This window comes from Passer domesticus, chromosome 4, assembly GCF_036417665.1.
Source record: "Passer domesticus isolate bPasDom1 chromosome 4, bPasDom1.hap1, whole genome shotgun sequence".
Taxonomy (NCBI): Eukaryota; Metazoa; Chordata; class Aves; order Passeriformes; family Passeridae; genus Passer; species Passer domesticus.
In genome coordinates this window covers 40,175,915-40,201,520 of record NC_087477.1, presented here as the reverse complement: position 1 = coordinate 40,201,520, position 25,606 = coordinate 40,175,915, and the positions used below count along the sequence as shown (strand labels likewise).

Here is a 25,606-nt window from a genome sequence, read left to right as displayed (position 1 = left end):
ATAGTGGTTTTTCAATAAATGTGAAGTTATTAAATGACTACAGAGAGCCAGTGCTACAGAGAAGGGTACCAAGAGCCTCTGTGACCCTGCAGAAACAGAGCTCTCTGTACAGCCTGGGCAGAGCACAACTGCTCCAAAGGGAACGGTGCCAGTTGCCCTGGGGCTGATTTCCATGGATAGGGAAAAACCCTCACATTTTTCATTTCTCTTTTATATCTGGAGGAAGATCTCTTATGTCCATTATCTTTACATTATTGCAAATGACAGAGCAACTGACACATCCAGCTCCTTCACAGTGCTCCATACATATGAACGAGCATTTAGTCTCAATATTGGTTTGCAGACCTTTCTACCACAGCACCTGCTTCAACCACAATGCAGCGAAACGAGACGTCAGCATGAAGTCAATGGTCCCTCCTTCTCTCCTTAAAAATAGCCTGCTTCACACTGTGTTATAGATTTTGGAAAGCTTAGGTGAGCTGACTTTGACCAGAAAGATGTCTCCCTCACTTTTCATGACAATGGTTCACCCACCCACCTGTTAAATAGCACACAAGCTTCATTTGCCATAGCTATTTCTCATTTTTTATCAGACCTGACCCTGGAAGCTGAAGGAGCCTTCTGGCACATAATGTCCTTTCTCTTACAACCATGGAAACACTATGTTCAGGTCACCTTCTGGACTTCTCACCCAGCTGGTGAGATTTGGCACTGGTATAGTGTTAAAGAAGTTCCTGATATTATGGCAGGATTCATGCCTCAGAGATATTATCTGGCACTTAGAAAAGTGCAGATTTATTTTCTGAATCCTCTGGTTCCTCCGTAAAAATTCAAAAAGCTTGTTCATAAGCTTGAAGGACACATCTTGAAGGACAGCAACAGAACAAAACCAAATATTCAAAGAAGTACTTTCTTTTGTGTTTTCCAGGTCTTCCAAGTGAGGCAAAATAGAGAACAAGAGAGTTTTCCACCCTCTCAATTTTTCAGACATAGAAGATCTCGAAGCAAGCACATTTTCCTGTTTTTTGAGGTGAGAGAAGCAAAGGAAAGAGTTGGTAGAGAAAAAGAGAGTACTTTCTCTATCTCTTTAACAAGTAGGGAAAAGGATTTTATGGATTTTTAAAAATGAACATGAAGCTCTGTTACTTTGATCCATCCCCCAAGCTGTGTGTGTTTTGGTGTACTCAGGAGCTTCTTCTCAAAGTCCCCTGCTGATGCCTCTCTCCAGGCATTCACACACTCTGTGGGTGACAGTGACCACACAGTGAAAGAAGGGTCCCCATCTTCATTCCACAGCAACCCCCTTTTCTCACTGAATCCACTACAAGGCAGGAGTGACAAAAAAAAAAAAAAAAAAAGGGTGAAAGCACTCTCATAACACTCCAGTTCTGCCAGGAGAGTCCAGCATGTGAGTGGGAAAGACACCCTCCTACCAGCATGTATGGCCATTTTGCTTCCCTGCATTTGTCTGAATCTCTCACTGTTCCCCTTCCTCCACTCATCCGTTGTAACACAGAGCTGCGATCTGAGCGTCTCGTGTGTATTCATCAGTGCTTCAGAGCAGATGATTCACCTACCCCTCTTTATAATTTTATCTCCCATCAGCTGCAAAGTCAAAGTCTGAATAATGCACCATTGTTGTTTTCAGGAGCAGGCTTGTCACTGTGATAGGAATGGCACCAGGAGAAAGGTATGGTTTGAATCAAAACAGAGGGTCGGCAGGTAGCATCCCAAAGCTCTGGAACTGGCAGGTTAAAAATAACAACAATGGAATCGTGTCTCCTAACAATGGGGAGGGAAAGAATAACAATAATAAACAACACAATAGCTCTGGCTGTGGCACTGCGTGGGAAGGTGAAGGTGTGCTGTCCATTCTGGACAGAAAGTAAACAGTGCTGCTGGTTTTACATCCTTTACAATCAATTGTATCTACAGCCAAGCTCTGCCTCCTCCCTGGCTCCCCGCTGCTGCATCTGGGAGAGCTATCCTGTCTCCAAAAGAGGAGCTTCAAGAGGGGCACCTGCCCTGAGAGCCAGCAGCTGCCCAGCTGCAGCACTCAGGGACAGGGACAGAGAGTCTGTCTGGGCCAGATCCAGCTCAGGCTCTACCATGGGCTGTTAATCCCTGAAGGTGTGCAGAAGAATGGATTAGATCCTGTGGCCGGGAAATCTGACATAGTTGTGAGTCATGCACCAGAGACTGAGGTTTTCTGCATGTTTAGCAAACACCAGTGGGGTTTGCTCTCCATCAAAGGACACTTCTGTCACAGATGGGCAAGGAGCAGCTGAGGTATCAACAGTCAAGTATCAACAGTCAGGGATCAACACTGCCTTGCAGCCCTCTGGAGCTAAGCTGTGCTCCCCCAAGCATCACTGTGCTTTTTGTTTACCTCAGAGCATCTCCCCAAGTTCACAGTATATAATGAGTAATAGTATAGCTTCTGCCAGCTCCAGCAAGTTCTAGGCTGGTCCTTGAAGGTCAGAACCCCCAAAGATGGGCCTTCAGATTTAAGGCCTGTCCCAGCTCATGGCTGCTTTTGACAATGGTGGCCACTGCCCTGAGATGTCTAGTCCTGCCCACCATTTTCATTGCATTAATCCTGAAGTTTGTGGGAGGCAGGGAGCAGAATCAGGGAAGTGATATTGTTCTGCGTGTAGGTATACGTGTGTGTGTAATCAGCTCCCCAAACTGTGGTTTGGTAAAAGGAGATGAAAGGAAGCAGGAGCACATACTCAGGGGAAATCTATGCTACTTCAGGCTGCAAGACTTGTCAAACTATTTCCTAAGTCAGAAAGCAGTCCCTCAGCTCCACCTGTAGTTAAAGGAGGAGAGAAGGATGGAGAACAGCTCCCAGGCTGGGCTCTGGCTCACAACCATCCTCCCTGGAGGCAACATGTGATAAACATCTTAAAAGAAAGAGGTGGTGTGAACATCCTCCCACAGTGGCAAGAAATCATTCCCTGCTCTGAGTTGTGGCTCTGCACAGGCTGGATTGATCCATCAGTCCCATTACCATCAGCACAACCATAATCCCCTCTAGTATGTGCCAGCCTTAGTGACTACAAATCCTCAGCAGTTCCTGCAGGCAGCTGCGTCATGCACCCCTTGCTGCTCGTGGCATGAAAGAGAGAGTAACCTGGAAAACAATGATTCGCTTAACCACCTGGTGTTCTTGGAAAATGCAAGCTTTGAAACACAAATTGGCTGCGAAACAAACATCCCACAAGGACGTCCAAGAATTGGCATGCTCCTACATGAAGTGCTCAGGAAAATATAACAGTGCTTTATCCTGCTCCACACAGCCCAAAATTCATCCCTAAAAACAAAACAAATATTACTCTAATAAAACAAGCTCTGAAAGCAGGTTTTCTGGTATAGCCTCCAAAATAGTCATCTTCTAACCTCCTGTGTCCATCCAGATCACTTACTACCTTCCTAGTGATCAACAGAGCAATGCAGTCAGGTGTGTGTCATGTAGACCTGGCCAAGAGAAATCTGAAACAGGCCAGGTGAAGCTCCATCCACTGTTGTGACTTTTGCCTGTTCACCACAAATGTAGCACAGGCAAGAAATCACATCTGCACTTATTTCCTAATGAGAGCCATCCTGCAAGGCAAACCAGAGCACAACACAGCATTTACTATATTCCCTTTTCCTTAAAACAATTTCTCCCTTTGCCCTAAAATTCTCAGCAGATTTCCTCTTATTCTTGGTTTGGTAAAGTCAACATTTACTGCTCAGAACATACTCTGGCTAAAAGCCTCCCTACACTTCATCACTAGGTCAAAGCATCTCCATTCCAATGGAGAGCCCATCATCCACTGCTTTCTAAGGTTCCTCTGCTTTCTGGGAGAAGTCTCTGTGGCATGGGAATCTTCTGTAATGGATGGATCTGTTTCTGTTCTTTTGGCTGATGGATGTGGTGCTGATCAATGCCTGCAGTTCTCCTGCAGCAACTATCTCCAAAAACTACTGGTTTTGGAAACACAGTCTGCTGGGAGAAAATAAATGGGTTAATTTTTCTTCAGAATAGCCCACCAGCAGATAAGGACCTGCCTTAGCTTACTGCCTGCAAATTCATCTCAAATCCATAGGAAACTCAGCTAACAGCCAGCAAAGACTAGCATGGATAGTGAGTACGTGCAGGGTTTCCAAGCCCTGCCACAGAGATAAACAGAGATGCCCAGAGATAAATACAGAGCTGGTCTGAAAAGACAAGGATTTTGCAGTTACTGAGTGAGCAGGTCAAAGCACACCCCATCTGTGCTCTATTTTCTGCAGAGAAACTCCAAAACAGTGCTACAAGGTCTTAAACCTTCTCCATCTGCTGCCCACGATGGCTGCCTGGACTGCAACAAACATGTTGCCTTGCCACTTCCAGCACCCAGCAGTGATTGATGCTGTGTTAAGAGGACACCAGTGGTTCCGGTCTATTTACATTTCCAAGGAGCTTGGCTGGGTTTTGTGCTGGCGTTTTCTTTTGGTATACCAGCTGTGGGAGACCAAAGGGGACAAAAATTACTGCGATGCTCAAGCGAGGAAATGCTACTGTTGAGAAAACATCCTATTTATGCCACATTTTAAAAGGAGCCCATCTTTAAGAGTTTTAAAGAGCTGCCACTGGCAACAAATGAGGCTGCTAATTTGGCCTGGCAAGCAGCGTTTGCTAAACACCATTTCAGGTTTTAATTCATCACATGTAGATTTGGAATTGGAATTCTCCGAGCAAAACCATCATCAGTGTGTTTTTGCAATTCTAGCTCCCTTTCTTTTCACATCAAGCCTCCCTCTCCCTCTGTCTTCCACAGCTGTCAGCTGTCACCAGCCAGGAAGGCAGATGAGCCAGTCCCAGCCCTCAGATCTGATCCAATCTCCTGTAAAACAGATGCCCAGGCCCCAGGTCCTCTTTGCTCACCAGCCCCTTGTTTGTCTACAGAAACTGCATGTGCTGCCTGCCCCCTGCAAAGTGGGGAAGAATAATTGACTTCCTGGGAAGCAGACTAGGGATAAAATGCTTTGCACATCCGCTCACAAGAGCCTGCTTATGCCACTCAGATGAGGCAACTACTGTGCATCCTCTCTTTCACCCAGGCTGCCACCAAGCAGCTCCCACAGGAAGCTCTCCTATTTCCTATCAGTTTCACCACTGTGATGTTGCTCAGAGAATTATGCTACTGATGCTAGCTGGATTCCAGCTGGATCAAAGTCATGGCAATTTGTGGGGAAAACCTTGAGGAGTTGCTCCTTTCTCCAGCACAGATCACTTCTTCAGGACCGACTGAGCCCTGCCACGAGCTATGTGAATAAAATTCTACTTTTTCCCCACACAGCCACCACAACCACAGCTTGGGGGAAGGATGCAATCATGCCAGCACTAAAAGTTCTCTGTGGAAAGAGTTCTGGTATCAAAGAGAGATCTCTGAGGAAATGTGGCCCTGTTTGGGTTGTCCTCCTACGCAGCCATCTTGATACTCTGATTGACCCAGTAGCTTTCCCTGATCTGCCCACAAGCCGAAAAAACTCCTTAGCACCTACAAAATAGACATAGTGATGTCCTCTGGCTAGGAACTAGATAAAGGATTCCTGATTTGTTCAGACTAAAAGGGCCATCCAACATGCCATGCTGTCAGCACCCTGCCTCCCACAGCAGCACAAGAACATCTGAATATACAGAGCCTGCAGAGGGACCAGCACAGACCCATCTCCTGGGAGAGAATTTATGTGTTTAAAGCAGGCAGTTATCTTGCACCAGGCTCCTGTCTTCATATAGAAGAAACCAGTTGTTTAACAGAAGAAAAATGGAACCAGCAATGTCTTTTGTTTAATGTTCCTTGTATTTTAATAGCTATTTATTTACTGGTTTTCATGGCTTGCTACCCTAGAGCACAGGAGATGAACATCACATCAGAGCAACTTCCAAACATCAGACCCCAGCTTTTTATGGAATTGGGCTTTTGAGAATGAAGTGCAGGCCAAGGAGTGGAGGGTGCCAGAGGCCAGTCAAGAGCAGGAGGAGGGCAGGTTTCCCAGCCTGCCTTTGCTGACTGGGGCAGGTGGGCTGCTGTTCTCTGGGAAAAGAGCTGTCTAGATACAAGAGAAGGAGTCGTGTTTTGAAAACTGCTTTCTGAATGAGTCAGCAGAGCCGTCTCCCAAGGCACTGGAGCCTGCCAGAGGGAAGAACAGATAGTTTTGTTGTTTTTTTCCCTTCTGCTGTTGAGGTCGATCACTCACTATCTTGAAGTACGTCACCAGCCTTGGGAAGCCTTTTTCTGAGTAGAACACTTCTTGACTTTTCTATTTCTGAGGAAGTTTTCTAGCCTGCCTTGCTTCTGTTTTGTCAAAGCCTGTATGTGACAGCAAGGTCTGGAGGAGAAAACAGAGCGGGCTAACATGTTATCCCTGCAGGCCTGGCCTGAAGGTGCTTTTCACTTCCAGGCAGGGAAAGCTGCAGCCATTACAACCCTCCTCATCAGGAGACACTGATCTCCCTCCCTTCTGAGACATCCCCTTCCACTTCTCTCTTCTCTCCTCTCTATCACAGGTATCAGACACCTTTTCCTGCAGAGGTGACCTCACTAGTACACACCTAATGCAATACTGAGCAGCTTGGGTGTAACCTTCAAGTCTGCTGCTTCTGTTTCAGACCTGAGGAAGGATAAAAAATGTGCCCTTTATTGAGTGATACCTATTGCTTTAAGAAGGGTGTGCTCTTTCTTTGCTTGTGTTTTTCCAGTCAAGGTAACTGACGTAGATAAAATGACTTTCAAGGGACACAGTAAATGCTTTAGCTCTTCAAATCAAGAACACTTTTGGAAGAGATTCTTGAGCCCAAACAGACTCTCCTCTATGCTATTCCTTCATTCTGGCTATGCAGATTTATGGCCCTCAAAAAGTTGGCATTTCTTATCTGCGCCATGGCACAGGGGTACAAGGGCAAACTTCTCAATCTTGGTCACATTTTGGCCCGTCATTCTCCTGATGATTTTGAAACCTTGGCTGTGCCAGGCACAAATCCACAGGTGAAAGTCAGTTTGTGAGTAGCTGGTGCAAAAGATAACATGCTTGCTCAGGTCAGGGACATGCACAACCGTGTGGCTATGAGAGGATCCAAACATGATGCAGCTCTCTGGCTGTCAGAATGACAAATGTGAAATGGTCCCAGGGATGAGCTACAGCTTTCTCAGTCAGTGTGGGGAGAGGGCAGGGATCTCCTGTAACACAAATAAATAAGGAACACTGATACTCCATGCATCTGACAGCACCAGCTCAAAGCAGGCAGCAGCCAGAAGAAACTGCATCTCCATCAGTGTACCTATTCTGCCACATGGCAAAGTCTGGGCTCTGGATAAGCCTAAAATCTAAAAATCATAACCTCCACGACATCTAAAGCCATGGACACAATCAGAGATTTTTATATCAATTTTCCCCACCACCTCTACTCCCAGCCTAAACTCAGCTGATAACTAGCCCAAAAAAGCTAGCTACTTCTTTGTTCCCACAAGCCATCATCCTTATCCCTCTAATTGCCTGATTGATTAGCATAATTAAGTTGAGCTCACAGTAGTTGCTCCTGACCTACCTCTGCTTGGAAGAAGCATCTTCATGCCTGACCTGGGAATGGACTTGTGTGCTGGCAAGCCTGTCTGGCCCCTCCCTGGTGTATCTGTCAGCCTGGTAAAGGATAGGAGCTCTTCCTACAGACCACGCTCCAGCGGCTTCCTAAAGCAGGATGCTCGGCTGCTTTTGTAGGCCCTGTGCCATAAATAAATGTACGTCACTAAGGAACAGCTTGATAGTAAAATGGTCACAACGACAATGTATGAAAATTGGTGTCTGGCTGCACTTGGCTAGGATTAGCCCCATCAGATGAAGCACAATTAATGCTAATTAGTTGCTGCTGCAGCCAGCTTTCCTACCTCTGTGCGAGCAGGGATTACCACTGAGTTTACAGGACCATCTAAAACCAGTTGTGGCTTGCTCCTGGAAACAAGTTTTACACCCAGTTCTTTACAGTCCAGTGCCTCTTTCTGCGATCCTTTTAAAACTAAGCAGAAATACTGTGATTCCTTATTCTGATCTGCATAGCACAAGGCCAGATAATTTTGGCCATCAGTTTCTGCAGCAACTTTATTAATTTATGATAGCTTTGCAAAGCCAGCCAGTACTACATTATTTCCTGTAAATGACTATTTTTTCATACAGATCAGTTACTGAGGTGTTGGACACTCTGCACTATCACTCTCTGACTCTAATCTGTACTCAGACCACCTTGCTTTGGTGTGGAAAAGCAGCTGAAGGTGTACTTTTTCCACAATTCCCACTTCCCTGGGTTCAATGCACCTGCAGCAATCAGAAGCCACAGAAACAGTAGATATAACACTAATATCCAAATTCCATTATAACAGAAGGCTCCTCTCAGCTTTTTCCAAGTTAGTATGCAATGGAAGTTGAGAAACAATGTCGTTAAAACCCACAGCTAATGCATCCTGTGGGCCACAGAGGAAGGTTCTGGGTACACTGGTATATCTCTGAGGGTTTTTTTGTGGTTTTTTGTTTTTTTCTAGTTTCTCCTTCCCGGGATAACCTTTCACCCCGGGCTTTGTGCTCTTTGTGTGTTTATCAGCAAAGCACATCCAGATGCCCTTCAAGGGAGAAATGACTCATACCTGACTCACAATCGCTCAAGCAAAGCTGCAACCTTTAGTTCATTTCCTGGGAGAAGCATCTGTTAGATTCATCTTGGAAGATTAAGCATATCTCACTGTCATTTTACAGATGGAGGCATTTGTGACTGGCTGGGGAAGGGTCAACTGATTCTCTGCAATGGATGGAAAACAAACTTCTTTGGGCAGTCGGAGCAATGCCCAAAGGACTGTAAAGATGCTCTTTAGCAAGTGCTGTCAGTCTCTTCCTGGTACCTCTCACCTTGCAGAAGGACCTCCAGTTTCAAGGCACACCTCCAAAAGGGATCACCCTTCCCACGACAAGTGTGCAACTGTGCAGAGCCAGCAGCTGGCACGCTCCCTGCCCACACTGTCCCCTGCTGTCACTGTCTCTCTCACTGGCTGATTCCCTGACACTCAGGAAATGCAAACTGCCCCCTGCCTGCGCCCCGGACTGCAGACCCAGCTCCTAAGCTGCCTACCTGGCAATAAATAACACACTGGGAGAGCACTGCAAAAGCCACCTTGTTTCACAAAGCCAGCAACCCCTCCCTCCAAAAGGTTTCCCAGCTGTTTCGGCACAGCCAAAGCCCCTTCATAATATGACCTTTCATTCCCAGAGGACAAAAAGAAGCCAATCCAATAGATACATCAAACAAGAGCTGTGCTGGTAATTTATTTTTTCCATCTCCCTTTGAAGAAATCTTAGTTCTCCATTAGGCTGTGTCCTCATATACAAGATTTGCTTCACATAAATTTAGAATTCTAAAAGATATATACGTATCTTCCCCTACCCCCTTTTTTTTCTTTTTAGAGACAGGGAAAGACCTCGCAATGTCACTGGCTCATCCTTTGGATGCACAACTCTTAGGATCAGAAGAAAATCACCTGTTCCTCCCCATGAGGACATGATCCCATGGATGTTTATACACAGACATCCCAAAAAACCCTGCCATAGTATATAATACTGCTTTCTTCCTTACGCTTCCTAATAGTATGGAAATGTTAATAATACTGTGTAGCCCTTGCTGTGCATTCCTCTGCTTACCACTCTCTCCCTTCTTGGCTGAATAATCACAGATAATTCACTTGTCTGGATATGACTCACAGCTACTTTATTTCACACAAAGCAATTTCTAATTGCATGTTGTATGTCTGTGTTATGAAATCCAGCGCTAACTGTTATTACAAAATTAGTGCAGAAAACTGTAGAGGAAGGAAAACCACAGTGAGGAACCAAGTAACAACCTACAAAGGGGCAGGCCAGAACCATGCCAGTTTTTTCCTCTCTAGCTCAGGACATTTTGTCAGACAGAGCTAAGAATTTCCTAGTCACTCATACAGTAACTCACAGGCAGTGAGAAAACTAGGGTCCTTCTTTTACCCTCAGATGGGCTGAAAGCACTTTGGCAGCCAAATACAATAGAGATATGGTCTGGCTCTGCTTGTCCTCATATCTGTGCTCAACAAGCCTTACATCAAAACCAACACAGCCATGTGTGACAGCTGTGAGCTACCAGACAGGCAGGTCCTGTCCTTTGCCTGATGTCCCAGTTGTTATGGCACTTTCAGGAAAGTTTTATGCATCTCTGAAAGGACACGCAGTCCTTTCAGAGAGAACACAGAGAGAATTTTAGCTGGAAAAAACACAGTTGATGCACAGCCCTGGCAATTTTTCACATTTCTGGGTAGGGCCAAGTCAAAAACATATGGATTTTCAATTTTGCTCAGCCCCCAGCTCCATCTGCTGAGAGACCTCCTTCAGAGCACTGCCACCGCCAAGTGCTTAAGACAAAGTTGGGTGAAGCCTGGTAGTAAAGAGCCAAGGGATAATCCATCCCATGGGCTAAATTTTACCCCCACTTCTAATGTGGTGTCTAGAGTTTTATACAAAACAGAGTCAGGGAGAAAGATAAACTCCAGAGACCCCATCATGCAAACAACCCAACCATTCTTACACTACAGGTGTGATTTTGGCCCATTCCAACTGCGGCGTTCCCAATGACGTGGTTCAAAGGACAGCACCCACCAGTGACCACTCCCAACACCTCTATGGGCAAGGTCACTTCAGGCTCTGGGACCTGTGTGCTCCTCTGACACTGTCCCAACAGGCTGTACTTCCTCACAGTGTTCTACAAACCACACGCTCTCAATTTTGTGCTATGAAAACAGAATGAATGAACGAAATGAATGCAGACACATCTTGCTATCCACTGAGGATTATTTTCTTTTCTAAATATCTTCAGTGAGATGTGGGCAGAATGGTGAGCTCAGGGCACATCATCAACCAACCATCTGCGTCCATGGGGACTAGGAAGGATCCAAACTCTGTGAAGAAGACAGCTGCTAGGTGTCATAACAAAGTGCCCACAAGCAATAAAAGACCATGAAAGAGAAGTAATGCCAAACAAGACTCACCAAGCACACTGGGGGAGCAGACTCTTAACATTAAGGGATGCTTAAAACACCTGGAAAGACAACCACAGCATAAGTGTTTGCCATCACAAGTAACATCTATACAAAGATGAGTTGTCTTCTGACAAGGAAATCACAGCTCCACCAGAAGCTTTCAGGCACAAAGCGGAAGCCATTGGAAGGGAGTCCCTGATCTTGGACTATGCAGGTGGCCAGTCTTGAAGAGCTAATGGTGATTTCTGGCTTCAGAGCCAGAGGAAATATTGTGATTTAATCAAGCACAGGAAACCCACATGGGCAAAATCTCAGCTCTGGAAGACTGCCAAGGCTCTGCATTTGGACTGCAAATGAAGTGCCCAGTCCTTCCCTTGCAGCAGTGAAAATGAGAGGAGCCGGTCCTAGGACCCCAGAATAACACAGGTGCTCAGGGTGATCAGGATTTGACCTAAAAAAAACAAATGAAAAAAACAGGATGGTTGTGAGGCAGATTTTATGTACACAAGAAAAGCAAAACATGGGTACAGGGCTGAGTGCTCATTCATGCCCACAAGGTGACAGGAGTGGTGGAAAACAGGCATTATGTTTCCTCAAGTACTTCTCTGCCTAGCCCCGTGATTCCCTCTGGTTTCATTCATATAAAACACAAGGCTATGAATGAGAAACCCTGTGAAGCGGAGAGGAGGAGGGGGAAAGAAGGAGAAAGGATTTCATGCTGCCAAGGCAACCGTCACCATGGCAACTATTTAATTAATGAGCTGGAGATGAACCCCAGCAATATGGCTCTAGTGAAGTCATGCTGTAGTAATTACCAGAGTTTCATTCATGCTGTCCTGGCAGGGGCTGCCCAGAGAAGCCCACGAGCTCTGACAGACAGACGGGAGCAAGCAGCCTGCTGAATCCATGGAAGGCGAGCGCGTGCCTGGGAGCGTGCTCCGAGCCAGCTCCCCGGGCACTGGAGCACGGAGGCCACATGCCACCCCATCCATCTGACAGCCCCACGCTGCCAAAGGGCAGCCCGGCTGGCCGCATGCCGCCCACGCTGCCAGCGCTCTGCAGAGCGAGCAGCCGGCACGGCTACTGCCCCTGCTATGCCTTCAGCCTCCAGAAGATGATACTGAAAATAAACAATTAAGCTGCTGATTCTCTGGCTGGAGGATTTATCTTTTCACCCAGCAGACAGCAGCGTAACAGCTGCATGGGTATCCCAAGTGAAAAAAGAGCTCCTGATAAACACAGTGGGGTTTTGACAGGCATATATGTACCAGGGACTCTGAGGAGAGAAAGAATATTTCATACAGAGGGAGGATAAATAAAATACCACAGGTGAGATACTTAAAGCAAAAGACACTACTAAATGTGAGCGTGAGGACAGCTAATTGTTCTCATGAGACGAGAACATGCTCCACGTTGCTGCAAGTCCTGAAACACATCTCACCGCTACCTTGTGGTGTTACCTACTCCACTGAGATCCTCAGACATTTTCTGACATTTTCTCCTGATCATCAGGAGAGGACATCTTACAGTCATATTTGATTGAAAGATAAGGAAGTGTACAAACTTGTGCTGTAGGGTACACTCTATTTTATCACTTGCTATCAACAAGCCCACTTTGCCCACTTTAGAAAACACAAATTATTCTGTCAAATATTTTCATTGCAACTGACAGAAATCACAAAGATATTCACATCATTCACCAAAACCTCAACCCTCAGGATTAGCTTTGCACCCTGGAACTGTCACCACAATAAGAATATCCATACACAGTAAAGAAATACACAATCTATGAGCACACAGCAATTATCTGTTGGCTGACACACAATGGCTGAGACAGCATGCTCTCCATTGAAGGGGACCCAGTGCTGACTGCCCAGGCAGTCAGATGAAAAAGGGGTAGTTTTTGCCACTCATTCAAGTGGGATCTGTATTCATCTTGTTAAGCTGCATCTTCCAATTCCTCCTGCTTTTTCTCACAGTTTTCCCAACTTCTCCCACCACTATTTGCCCACTTGAACCAGGAAAAGTCAACAAAGCTTTCTGCCCAAAAGGCAAAACTCAGCTTTTCCCTGTGCTTTATCAGCCATGGAAATCAGTACTAGTTAGTTCCCAGTTTGCATTATTATAGAGAATATTCATTTTAAAATCCACCTAGAAACACCAGAGCTCACAAGGTAGTTCATGTTGTCTTTCCACCATAAGAACCTGAACTTCCATTGCTGTAACATCTGTAACTCATGTCTCCCCTCTGAGTTAGGGACTGGATACGAGTTACCTCACCCAACTTCAGCAGCCCATGTCAGAACCAGACAAAGTGCTCATCTCATAAGAGTCCTCAGGAGGAATTTACACCACTAGCTCAGGGATAGAGCATGGCATTGGAGATACCTCGACATGAACAAAGTAATCATAACAACAACAGAGGGTTACACCAAGCAATGGATGTAGGCAGGCACTGCAATGCTTGGGTGGAAATGAAGTGCTACATCCTCTCTCAGAACCCAAGATCTCTAGCCAGCAGCCTTCTCAACCCACTGACATTTAACTTACCTGCCAACACTCCAGCCTCACGGGACCACTATTGCCAAATCTGAGTATGGTCTGGTCAAGAGAAGATCTACACCTGAGAATAAGGTGTTCTTCTAGATGATGTCCTGAAAGGTGTGGGCAGAGAAGAACATTAAAAATATCTCTACCATGGTGCCTCTCTCCTTTTAATACTGCACTCTGCTGGTGCTTATACAAGATTCTGGTTGCAACATTCAAATCCCACAAAACGTAAATTCAGTTTCCTTTAAACTTCATTTTGGGGCTCTAAATTAAAAAACCTCTGTCCCTCTGATCCTAATCTGAAACCACTGCCTCAGTCTTTATTTCTCTGGTGAAAAAAAAAAAATAAAATAAGAAGAAACCTTTTATCTAGCTTTGAGGATCATTCTTTACAGCATTTGAAAATGAGGTAAGACAACAGCCTCAAAAATTTCTCTTGAAGAAAGTAATTCCCTCCTTTTTAAAGAAAACTCTCTCATCTATGCCAATACTAAAACATCCATGGTAAAACACTGCTTTGAAGCAAAAGCCACCAAGACCCCTCAAAACCCAGCACACACAGGGTCTGCAGTGGAGGTCTGCCATTTCTTCCCTAAAAGCCTTTCTATTTATACTCATCTTGGCAGGCTTGAAAGTACCTGCCAGATGGACAGAGATAACTGACATCCAGAAAAGACACTCCACCAGCTGCTGTTAGCAGGGGTTGGGAAGCGTGGGGGCTGGTTAATAAGAAACCACTTACTTCCTCACGGCTGTGAGCTGCCCGCTGCCTTCCCGGGGCTTAATGGAATTTGGAGAGAGTATTTCAAGTCAGGCCATCTGTCAGCACACTCACAGATCAGCTCAGGCCCAGCACCTTGCCTGCACGACAAGCACCAGCTTTGTTTCCTCGCAGGAATCTTTGCTGGCACGCTCTCCCTCACCTCTCTGACTCTGGCAGTGATTCCCACAGGACAGGGCTTGACCATGGGTGGTTCTTGCTGCCGAGAGCTGCTGAGCTGAGACCGAGCAGGCAGAGGGCTCCTGGTGTGGCTGCAAGCCCCGTGCCCAGTGGAGAGGTAAGAGGAGGGAACCAGGTTTCACACCACGCAGAAGCTGTGAGCCCTCAGAGCACAGGCAGTCCTGGGTGGAGAAGCCCTGGGGATGACAGCTGGACACAAAGCTGAAGGAGCTGGCAGAGCACAACACAGAGCGAACTGTGCCCTGGCCTGCACTAGATGAGTGGCCAGCAGAGAAAGAGGAGTTGTTAAAAAACCATGTCAGTTCTTACCATTGCAAGAATCACAAAAATTAAAATGCACCCATATTTTAAAACAAAACTCACCTTTTTTCAACTAAAGCAAGGAGCGAGCCTGGCATAATCACAGGGTTCCAGGAACTGAGGCTTCAAGACCAACTGAAGCTTGTGAAGCCTCCTGAAAAACTCACAGGCATTTCCTAACTAAGGTGAGTTTGACAGACAGACTGATTTGCAGCTATTTTTGCTCTCCATAAACCCAGACATGGGAGCAGGTCTTCTCTTCTGATGCAGTAACGTGGCACTTACCTGTAGCTCTGTCACTGCATTCATTTCTGTCTTATTAATACATTTGCCTGCAGAGGAAGAATAAATGGGAACAAAAAATTCTTCTGGGCCACATTATTTCAGAGATCTGCCTGGTACTAATAAGATACATAAGTGACAAACATTAAAGCTTCTCTGTATCTCTGATCTAATTTAAAACTAGAGCAATCTTCAGGAGCTGTTGAAATCAAAGGAGCTGGTGTTGGGCCAGAATACACCTAATGCAATACCAGTTACAGAGTTCACTGCTCCTTAACAGTTCCAATTTCACCCAGGAGTGGAATTTTTATTAAAGCATCAGACTGTAGAACCTTCATCTATCCTTTTGTTTTCCTTTATTTTTTTTTTCATTTCAATCCCATTGAGTTAGAAAGAAGTTTGAGACACTCCAAGGTTAAGAGACAATTAACAATAAATTATTTTAGATAATTTCACATTTTCCCAGGTCATTCCACCTTTCTGAAGGTGTATTTCAGTTAGGAATTTATCCAAACTAAACCTCTCAGTTGCTGCAAGTCAATAAATCACCACTGCTGACCTCTTGAGAGTAATTTTGTTAGAGGCAGGGGCATCAATATCAGATACCTTGGACAGCCCTGCAATTTAACAAACCTGATGATCACGCTTCAAAATTCTTTTTTTCAGTGCACTGGGTCCAAAAAAACCCCAAAGCCATTCTTTGTCTCTTACCAAATCCTGCCTTGAAAATGAATTGATTTTCAATTCCTTTTATCTGAGAGAGGTCAGGGTTCCATTAAAAATCACACACTGGCACTGATTTGAAGCTTTAGTTTTGGTAACCTTACTATGCTGACAAAAGGAGACACGTGGGGTTAAAACTCATTATTTCCTTGTGGTTTGTTTCCCTCACATGTTTGTGTCTTTCCTGCTGCAGCAGCATGACCTTCAGAAGACCTTGCTGCACCCATGTGCTGTCAGAAACCCATTGCCCACATTCACCCCTTTCATGCCCAGGAAGACACTCTGGAGGGTAAAAGTAAAGGGCTCCTCACCCACAAGATGGCAAGGGATGTGTGGGATGGCAAGGGCTGCCCTGAACAATATGTAGCTGCCTGCCTGTTAGGGGAATTGCAGTAATATGCGGGTGAGCACCACCAAGTGAGCGATATTCTGGGGGTAGAAGCCAAAAGAATGAAATGTGAGAAAGCGAATCCAGCCTCCCAGAGAGGGGTCACATTTAAAGGTGGATCAGTTCCAAACAGGCCCTGTTGCTGAACAGTGCTGGCTGAGAAAAACCACTGGGTTTCCAGTTCCTTCTAACATTGGCTAGTGCTCAGACTTGGGTTGTTTTTACATTCTGCCAGTGCTTCTCACCTGTCAGCACCACACACACGCCTGGACTCTCAGTTCTATTGTCAACACACAGGTCAATGGGAATCTTCCACTGCAGTGTCAGTCTGGGAAAGATGAAGCCAGAGCTGTTGGTAGTCACTAGGAGTAGGGTATAACTATTAAAAGTTGATGGTTCATATAATTTTCATTCATTTTTATATGAAATTTGCCATAAGGGCATAATCTCAAGTGTTCTGGAAAAATAATCTACTACGCTGCAATTCTTGAAGACCTCTTAATGAAGAGAAACATTTAAAATGAATACTTGGCTACTAGATGAATTGGCCAGTTCATCAGGGCTTTATTACTGTTAACATATTATCTTTCCCATATAGTGTTTAATAGTGCAATAAGAGAAGAAAGAGTGGCACAAGCAGCAGCAAATCCTGAAATGTCAAAAGGGAAGTAAGCTCCAGCAGTCATCCCAGACTTGTCCTGGACTAGGATGGCTGATAGAAGGTAATGCCATAAGACAGTCAAATACCTTAAGATAAATTTAACCTATTTTTACAACAGTTAAAATCTCACAAGCAATGTTCCTTACTTTGAGAGCTAATATTTCAAAACAGTCCAGTAGAAACACAGTGAAGAAGACACTGAGAGATTATATATCAGCCCTGGAAGATATGTTCACTTCACTTTAGAGAGTTTTGCATTCCTTCAAATTCTGGAATTCAAAGTAAAAGGATATTCGACACAGAAATGTTTGTTTCGGGGTTTTTTAGCAGTTGTTAATTTATTTATGGTGGAATGGTTTGCATTAATCTGCCTTTTTTTCGCTGTCAGTTTGGTGATTTTGGAATATGCTGTTGAATCTTTGAAGGAACATAAATCTATCTATATCTAATACACTTAGTTTCATCATAGAATACATACGAGTTTTTAAAATCCTGCTTCTAACTGTGAAGCAAGCAACATTTCCAAAGTTTTCAGAATAAAATTTGTATCTTAAAATGATCTCTTGGTTTCTGTGACAACACTTAAAGCCATCAAGGAATCACTCAATATACCTGCACCTCTCCTTTGCCAAAAAGAACTCCAACAGATCCAATGTCTTCTTCTTGAGTGTGTGCATCCCCCAGTTTGTCAGTATATATAAGTAATCAAAATAAAACTGCTGCTCAAACTGATTTTGTCATTGCCTTTGTAGGAAGGTGAGAACAGGCCCCTTTGTATTTGCATAGACTCGGAAGAGAGAAATAAGGACCAAAATAAAACCACATAAGCACAGAGATATTCAAGGGCAGGGTGTTGAATGGAACTGTCTGCACTGAGCAGCACCCCCAGGCGAGGGGCTAGGGGGCTAAGAGCAGATCTGGTGCCCAGATCCTACAGGCTTCTGCCCACAATGGATCAAGCTTTCAAGTTCTCACTAGCAAAGTCAATGCATTAATCCATGAGAGCAAATGAATTGTATGCTTTAGTTCAAATAGAGATGAGTCTCCTTTACCTACCCCTGAACAGGATTCACACAAAAAGTAATTATTTTTTATGCCAAACTCATAATTCAGTTAAATTACTTGCTGTATTAAATTGCTGAATACAGTGATTTATAGATTCAGTCTTAATTGTGACCTTATTTTCATCCTTGTCTTGTTCTTCTTTAATTAGTTTCATGAAACTGCAGTAAATTAGCCTAATAATGTGCTTGATAAGCATATGCTTGCTCACTTTTTTTTTCCTTTTAGTAAAATCCATAAAGAGCACCTGGGGCTGGTCTATACCTTCAAGTCATATGAACATCCATTTCTGCCGAATATCTAAAGCCCAAATTCACAAAGCAATTGTAGGACCCTAAACCCGATGTTAATAGAACTCACTGTCATTCCTTTATTTCATTATTTATCTGAATGAATCGAAGTCTATTGCAGCCTCCTCTGCAAAAGTGCAAAACCTTCCCTTAACTGTAGGGCCAGCAAGCCCAGCATGAAAAAATTAGTGCTCCCTCATTCCCCCAGGACCCCTGCTTGTCTGCTAGTTGTGTTGGCATTGGCTCCTTCCCAGGCATCACACACAAAGTAATGCCAAGGGCTATTGGATTGTCGCCACGGTCACAGGCTGCTCTAGGAAAAGGTATGAGCTCTGTTGGGGAACAGTCCCAGCACTCATGCCAGAACTAAGTATGAATTTTATAGATGGGCCCATTATCAGAACAAACCAAACTGCTCAGTCTGCAAGGTCTCTAATTCCCATTATGTAAGAGCCCACCCCTTTTTGTCTATGCTGGACTTTCTGCAGGAAATCAGAGCAAATTCTGCTAAGCGGGGTCCATGTTCAGCTTGACTTCTCTCTACTTCAACACTCATCACCCAAAGGTTCCAGTACTCTTTCCAGATATCTGGAAAGAATTTCTTTGGTTTCAGTACCTCTTTCCAGATATCCTACTGCACTGCACAAGTACTACACAACATGTCCCTGAATTCCAAAGACTAGGGACCTTCAAAATCAGCCTGGAACACCAAAATCCTGAAAACATCCTGTGCCCTCTTCCACTTCAACCTGAAAAACACACTTCCTACTCTGCAGGAAGGGGAGAGTGCAAACATGTCTGTGCAGACATGCAACCCAGCTCCAAGTGCATCAGAAAAGGATGTCCAGTGAGGAGTGGTGTTCATAACCATCCTTTATTCTTTGACAGTGTTAGCCTCTGAGATAGGTTATTTTGTCTGTCCAGAACAACAAACCTGAATACATTAAAAAAATATGAGGGGAGAACAAGGTTCTTAAGGAGTTTCTTCAATGAAAGAGAAATCTATCAAGCACTGTCAGAAGAGTTAAACCATGTAGTTTAAGTTGTGTTTTAAGAAAGGAAGGTATTTATTAGCTTTTGTTCCAGATTTTTGTTGTTGTCTAGTGCCCGAAGGAAACTTATGTCAAACGTCATACCAGAGATAAAAATAGAGGGCCAATGTTCCCTGATTTTGCTATTAGTTTAACTCCACTGGAATGTGCTCTCTAGGTAAATCCCTCTAAGATCTGTCTCTTCCCCCATCCAAAGTGAGTCCTTAGCCTCACTCTGACTGCCAAGCCGAGAACAATTATTAGCAGAATGATCCCCAAATGAGCACTGAACAGGAATCAGGGCTCATTAACTAAGCCAGAAAACTCTCCAAACCTCATTTGAAAGTTTTTTTGCTCACTTAGGGCTTTGCCCAGCACCACTGGGACCACCCCTAACACAGGCACACCACCCTGGTGTAGGATCTCTGTTTAGCAGAAGGCAGTCAGACAAGAGGAAGCTGATCCCCAATATAGGCACAAAATGAGAGACACGTTTTTAATAGTCTGAAATTCCCAGGTGGATCGGAACACCCTGGGAACCATCACTTGGAGTTTTTGAGCCCAGACTGAGCAGAACACACCCTTAGGGAAATGCCACATGATCCAGACCACTGCAACACTCTCAGACCTTCTGATTTCTTTCTGTACAGCCCTCACAAAGCACTGTGGCCATTTTTCTTCTTTCAAAATCTGTATTTCTCATCTACATCATGTTACCTGGTGATGAGAGAGCTCCTGAGGTCCCTGGGCAGTGACCACAACCAGCCCTGGGAGCTGGACACAAAGGCTCAGCCAACCAGCTTTGCCTTCCAGGCAAAATTATGCAATGACAATTTAGCCATTTATTGCCATGAGCAAATGGTCATCTCTAGCAACAGAATGATCATGCCAAATAGCATTTCCAATTTGTGAGCCTTCCCCACAAATTAATCAATTATCACTTCTAGTTGGGATCATTACACAGCCTTGTTCCCTTCTGCATTGTTTGTTCAGTAATATTGCTGTGTCTTCATTAACCAGCAGTGATTAGAAAAGAAACAACCATAATTCATATTCCAAAAGTCATCGTCCCATGTACCCATTCACTCACCATTCCTAATTAAGTTCATGAAAGATTAATTCCTTAATGGTTATGATTTGTAATGTTAATTAATTAGCTGCTTTTCCATTAAACATTCAAAGGTTTCCAGCATTACATAGATTCCTTAATTAGCCCATGGCAAGTGTAAAAAAAATAAATAATTCAGTAACTTCTCTTTGTCCCTTAGGCAATTTATCAGCTGCTTGGTCTTCCGGTCCATCTCCTTTCCCACTCCATGCAGAATCCCTTTCTTTCACTGCTGCAAATGCAAATGTACCTGGCTCATTCATCTTTCTCAGAGGATAACACAACCAAGGAACAGGCACATCTGACTGACCTCACTCTTGCTCTGGGGAGAAAGCACTTTGATACAAACTTTGCCTCTCTTCAAGTTCCCTAAGCTGTGCAGACCTGAAACTGAAAAGCTGCCCAGGATGTGGCTTGGGATGAGCATCCCCAGGATTATTGAGCTCTGCCTGATGCCAGAAGTGGGACCGGCATTTACAGTATTTACGTTGCAATTCCAGTTAGCCTGGCAGGAGCTCCCTGCAAATTCAGTTCGTCACAGTTTCCAAGGCAACTTCTTTGGCTCCTGGTTGTGATAGGTTTTGAGGGATGCCCACAGGGGGTTTGCAAGCTCAGCCTGTCCTCTCTGCCCTGATGGCAGTGACGGGAATTTCCCACAAAGATTACTCTGAGGGGCCTTTCTTCCCCAAACTCTTCTGGAAGTGGAACAACATCACAGGGCGAGGATCTTGCAGGAAAAGCTGACCAGCAGGAAAAGCTCCATGCTAAAGTAATAGCAAATAGATGAGTAGGAGGCCACAAGTAGGCTTCTTTGTCCTTTGCACTTGAAAACTGCCATTAGTAATTGTAGTTCATTCTTAAGCTTTCCCGTGGTGTTATCCTGTCATTAGTTACTGCACTGCACTTGGTTCCTACAACAAACTCATCTCATAGCTCCAAGCCCTCCACTTGAAGCCCAAAGCAAAATTAGATCTGCTGCAAAGGATGCCCTCTGTGTGATAAACCAAAAAAGAAACTCACCAGTAGATTTTTCTACTGTCATGGGGCCAGCACCTGGAAGCAGAAGTGTCTCTAAATGTAGGAAAATTGGGATTTGCAGGATCCCACAGTAATGGCAATGTGCCCACAGGGTACCAGGCCTCAGTGTAGCACACACATCAGAACCACAGCAAACATGGAGGGAGCAGAACTCCCTCATTCCACGACCTGACCAGCATATATTGCAGAGGGAAAAACACAGCAGTAGTCTTGTATTCCTCAGAATGCAGCCTAGAAAATTCTCCCTAACTAATTACTATGCCATACATTCATCTCTGATCAGAAATGGCAGTGAAAGCCAAAATTAGTGGTAAAAACCAATGTTGCAAATCACACCCCTCCTTTCTGCTGGAGCTCAGTGAGGTGTAAACCAGTTTTCAGCAAACTGTCATCTCCATGCAGGTGCTTTTATTACAGCAGTACATGCTGTTTAAATATGAAAGGTTTGGATCATTTCTAGTACAACCAGCTTACACTGAAGCAAATGTCCCTTAGGACAGCCACATGAGTCTGATGAGATTTGTGGTGGCTAGAGAAGCTGACAGGTAGGAAGTTCTCCTGCAACATCATATGCATCTGCCAGGAAGTCTCCTATCATCTGGTGACAGGGACACAAGAGAATTTGAGACAGAGACCACAGCTGAGCCATGTCCCCAGATTACCTCAGCTGACCTTTCAATTTAGATGTTTCCTGCCACTCCAAGTAAACCTTGCTTCCGTGTTTGGCTCCCAGCAGGAAAAGCTGAACAACTCCTGAAGCATCTCTCTTCTCTGCTTCCTACTGTCATTATTACTTGGTGACTCACTCCTGAGTATGCCCACAACCTGCTCAGCCACTGCTGCTGGAAAGCCCTGCCAAACACAAGCCTGCAGCTCAATCAAGATAAATACCACCTGTCCCCTTCCTCCCCTGGAGAACCAGCACAGGCACACTTGTGAGCAGAAGAGATCCCAGCTCTCCCAGATGGGGCTCAGAGTGGGACACAGTACAGACAGAAAAATCCTATGTGAATTAGCAAGGGAAAGAGGAAGAGAGTCAGCTGGGAATGGCCCTTTCTACCTGCTACCAGTCCTTGCTCACAGCTCTTGGAAACCTCCGGGGCTGCCAGGCAAGGATCTGAACGGCTGGGTGAGATCTCACATGCCCCAGACATCCTCATGCCCTCATTCCTGCACAGCCCTGTCACTCCTGCAGTGCTGACAATGGATGTTGAAGCACCAAGCCTGACATTTCACACTGAGTTATAGATGCCTTCAGCACAGCAAGGAACAGAAGCAATTCTGCACTGCTGATGCTGTGAGGATGAGACCACTACATTACAGTACCATATTACCCAGCTGACAGCATGAATGGACCATTGAGCTCTCCACCGTGAAAAATGCTGCAAACAAAACCAGTCATGCAAGCAGGCAAGCCAGAGCACTTACCGTGTGCAAGGCTGCCACCACACGGTACAAGGACAAGTCTGTAGATTCCCTGAGCCAGAGCAGGAGAGGGGAAAACCATCCTCACACCTCCAGCCAGCCCTTGCCTCACTAACCAGCTACAGCCAAATCGTGATGCCTCAGCTGGATCAATTACTTTGATCAGGTTCCTCTTACACCCTTCCATCCCTCTAAGTCACTACAATCTCTTGTGAAGAAACCACCTGAATCTTGTAAAATGGAGATTCCTAAGACACAGATGAGATCTGGCCGTTCTCACTACAGAAAACCTGAATTGAGCAAAATCAATTTAACAATACCCCAGAGACCAGAAAAGGCTGGGCTCAGCAGAGCCTGAGAGCACTGATAGACAAAAATCTACCAAACTTTTGCAGCTTCTAAACTCACATTGCTTGTGGCATAGAACTACTGCAAAAGCATGACACTTCCAATAATGGCTGGGCAGCCTTGGCATCGTGTTGAACTACAGAGCAGTTCAGGGAACTGTGGTCCTGCCCTGCAGTAACAGAGCCAAAACACAGACGTAGAAGCCAGAGGAGCAAGAGAAATCACAGCTTTGTGTTGGAGGAGTACAGGCCAAGTCAGGCCATAGAAGGATAACAGGGAAACAAAGCTGAGATTTACCTGCCTCCATCATCCTCAAGCCCAGGCGGTGTTTTGGGGATTCCTTAGTTCTTAAGGTCTTCCATCCAGCAGAACCACACAGAAATGGTGCCTCCAACAAGTCCCAGGCTTTGTCACCGCCTCCTCATTTTTGCTGTTCTCCTCTCTTGACTGATGGCAGGTTTCTAATGAAAATACAGAGCCCAAAGTGGTGGCTGGCAGTGGTTCAGACAGTGAGACACAACCAGACGTGGCAAAGTGGTGCCTCATTCACTGGCCTTCACAGAGGAGGGACAGCCTTCAGCAGCACTGAGCCTTCATGGCAGTGGTGCCTGCCATCTTTGCAGCAAACTCATCTCCATTTCCAAGCCATCATCACCTTCCCTGGTGAATAAAGGTCTTTTTATCCTCCATTTTACCTGGCAATCCATCAGGTGGACAGGCATCATAGCCTGACTGAGATAAACCAGCCAACTGTGAAATCCTTATCTGCAGTTCATCCTCACTCCTGGAGACCATAAAGCACATTGAGTGGGTTCTTCAAGATAAGAATACCTTTCTTTATAGGGCCAGAGAGAGCACAGAGTGCCATTAAACATGCTCAGGGCACAGCGCTGCATAAACAGGGCGCTGGAAAATGGAGATGTTGAACACACTTCCCCTCCTCCCCTCCACCTGCCCTCCCTTTGCCCTGCTCATAGCTGCAGTCTATCCCTTTCCCCCAGCATGGATCAGGTAAAATGTCTTCATCCTACAAACCCAGCCCGAGGGCACTAGGAGTTGGACAGAAGCTCTGCTGGAATAGAGATGGAGACCACATTTCTTAAGTGATCACACCACTCACAGAGCTTTTTCCTGGATGGTGAAGAGGGTGTGAGGCTGTCTCTGAAAGCAGATCTGCATAGGAACTGCCCTGGCTGAAACCACTCTGATAAATAGGTGGGCATTAAAGAAGATGCCTTTGACTTTTAAAATTGTCCTCTCATATGGAAGTAAGACAAGTATTGCTGGATCAATTCACTTTCTAGAACTGTACTGATGCAGTAGCAGTTTTGCTCCCAGGGACAGCATCTGCCCTTTCACAGATGAAAAAGGTTTCTACTGACCTTCCAGCCGGGCTGTTCCTCTACAGCTGCAGGACATCTATGGGTTTGGGTTTAGCATTAGCACCCAGAAAAAGCTGAGCAGCTTTCCAGGTGAATTCCCTTAACCTTGTCTCCTTTAACAACTTAAGCAGTTAGAAGCAGCTTTTACAGCCTCTCTTGAAAGTTTCTGCTCTTTGAGAAGACTTTTTGACATAAGAAATGCCCCTGGGACCAGCCACCTCCCTGGGTTATGATCCCAGGCAAATCAATAAGACAAAGCGTGTCCCCTTCAGCAGGATGGTGACCCAACTCTGCCATGAGTCATTTGAAGTAGCACACAGAGAGCAGAAGTCAAAGCCAGCACCTGTAAACATGTCTGTGACAGATCAAGTAGACAGATGTGCTTAACTGAGCTGAAAACAACAGCAGGAAAGCACTTCTGGAGGAAAGAGAAAAAATAAAACTACGTTGATTTCTGCCCATCAGGACAGCCTTCAGGAGCTTTCTGAAGGCTCCAGGGACTCCTAAAGCCCTTGTTCAAGCCTGAGCATCACAGCAATACACACACTCTCTGGCAGGCACAAGGCTGCTGCTTGGTGCTGTGACAGTGACTGAGAGCACGAGCAGATCCGGGAATCTCCTCCTGCAGTCCCTTCCCCACTGTCCCACAGCACACACAGCAGTCCTGTCCTAAAGCACTTCCCACAGGTCAGCAATGCTGCTTAGGGCACAGAACACTGCAGCACCTGCAGCCACCCCCCTTCAGCGAGCACCCCCCATACTGCACATGGAGGGGAAGCAGCCATGGACACAAAGTGGGCAGCTGGCCAGCCAGTAAATTAATTTCAAAGACAGGCAGGTGATAGATGGGATTCATGTGGGAAACAGGAGAGGATAAATTGCCCATCTGTGACTGATACAGCGGAGAACAGCACATGATGGAGCAAAATGAATGGGCACAGAGGGATCAAGGATGGAAAGACTGAGTGGAGTGTAAATAATTGAA

The 25,606-nt window shown here is 45.3% G+C and overlaps 1 long non-coding RNA gene across 14 annotated transcripts in view; it reads right to left on the bottom strand.

Annotated features, from left to right (window-relative positions):
- The window catches only part of LOC135299017 (uncharacterized), a 28,913-nt gene extending 4,158 nt beyond the window's left edge, over positions 1-24,755 (bottom strand). The window contains exons 1-12 of one of the 14 annotated variants that reach the window (XR_010361047.1): positions 24,622-24,755; positions 23,935-24,023; positions 23,537-23,700; positions 16,522-16,604; positions 15,169-15,215; positions 14,947-15,037; positions 14,365-14,835; positions 13,623-13,726; positions 11,372-11,523; positions 8,667-11,131; positions 7,580-7,752; positions 4,524-7,211 (exon numbers count right to left, since the gene is read on the bottom strand). This is a non-coding gene — a long non-coding RNA (uncharacterized LOC135299017). The other 13 variants (XR_010361049.1, XR_010361038.1, XR_010361044.1 and 10 more) reach the window with 13 other exon arrangements.
- Between the last annotated feature and the right edge of the window lie 851 nt (positions 24,756-25,606).